Source organism: Phyllostomus hastatus, unplaced genomic scaffold (assembly GCF_019186645.2).
Source record: "Phyllostomus hastatus isolate PE091 unplaced genomic scaffold, TTU_PhHast_1.1 phas_scaffold_501, whole genome shotgun sequence".
In the NCBI taxonomy this organism is placed as follows: Eukaryota; Metazoa; Chordata; class Mammalia; order Chiroptera; family Phyllostomidae; genus Phyllostomus; species Phyllostomus hastatus.
In genome coordinates, this window is record NW_025334033.1 from 23980610 (window position 1) to 23982389 (window position 1780).

Here is a 1780-nt window from a genome sequence, read left to right on the forward strand (position 1 = left end):
CCACTTTCCATCTCTCTCCATACACCCACATACACAGCAAACACACAGCATTTATCGTGCACAGGGCACTGCTCATCTCTCAAGTCCTTGAGTCTCCATAATGACCTACTGGGTGTGTTTCAAATAGCTGTGATGCTTGGATATTGAAATTATTCCAAAGTGTGTTGGAACAGTTCAATTTTAAAATCTCATTACACTAAAAAGTAAAAAATAAAAATGAAATGAAATATCATTACACCAGAAATAACATCTTTTATGATTATTTGAACTTATGGTGAAAATTTTAGGTGTCAACTTTAAAATGTACATGGGTTTATTTTACTTAGCATAATGTTCTCCAGACGCATCCATGCTGTCTGTCACAAAGGGTAGAGTTTTCGTCTTTTTTATAGCTGAGCAGTATTCCGCAGTGTAAATGACCAACGTGAAATAAGCCAGTCAGAGAAAGATAAATACCATTTGACTTCACTCCTATGTGGAATCTAATGAGCAAACTGAACTAACAAGCAAAATTGATACAGACTCTCATATAGGGAGAGCAGGATGACAGCTAAGGCAGGGAGGTGAGGGGGTGGAGGGATTGAGCTGGACCTGGACAACAGGGTGGACCTGGACAACAGGGTAGTGATTGCTGAGGGGAGACGGTGTAAGGCGACTAAATGGTAATGGAAAAAATACAATAAAAATAAATTTAAAAATAAAATAAAATATTAAAATGTATATGGAAGTGGATAGTTTTGCAAAACTCTTTCTGTGGGTAAGCAGCTAGAGTTTGTAAACTACCATTCTAAGCTTTTGCAGGTGAGTCTTGGGTGCTGTACTCAGGGTCACTGAAGGGGTTGGTGGGGACGGGGTGGGCAGGCTGGAGGAGTGTGTGGTGAAGCAGCTAGAGGAGCTCCTGTCCAGTCACTGTCCTGAAAGAATCCTGTGAAATAACTTAAAGGAAAATAAAAATGAGAGACTGTAAATAGAAAGTGAGTTCAGCTCACTGAAGGTCCGGATGGGTGAGCACTGGGTCACCAGGCTGTGCTCCCAGCCTCCTGATTTGTCCCTCCCTCAGATGCCATCCCAACTTGTCATCTCCCCTTTTACATCAACTTGATTTTTGGATGGTTGTCTCCTCCTTAATGTCAAACTCTAGGTGTTAAACTTACCCTATGATCTATATAGCAATGTGAAAAGAAAAGACTCTTTCTATGTAGCAGGAACGCATGAAGGATGCAAATGTTTTTTTTTTTCTCCTAGGGAACCAAACAAACATTGTAGCAGCAGCTTCATGGTGTGTTGAGGACACAAAATGAGCTGGGACGTGGTTCTAAGACTGTGCTGCCAGACTAGTACAAGGTAAGGCCACAAACAGTGGGGACAGGAAGCCTACCATATGTGGAAAAGACATGCCTCGCATACCATTTATCCAAACTGATTTTCACACCCACTCAGATTTGTGAGCTGTGACCCCACCTTTCACCTTTTAGAAATCCACATTCTCTAACTTACAGAGATGAGCAGGTTGGTTCTGTGGTCTCTCTTGAATCTATTCTCTCCCAGGGTGAAAAAGAAAGCTTAGAAATGTTGCAAAAGTGCCTCTTAAGTGTGGTACAATGTTTACGTCAGTTCACTTATTTGGCTATTTTTTTCTTACAAATGTCCATGCTAATACTTGGCATGGTAGAAAAAACCTTAATGATAACTTCTCTTGCTCTGATTTCTTTCTCACACCTGGTAACAGAGGGACAAGAGCTTGAGCTTTGAAGCCAGATGGGCATGAGGTTACGACATC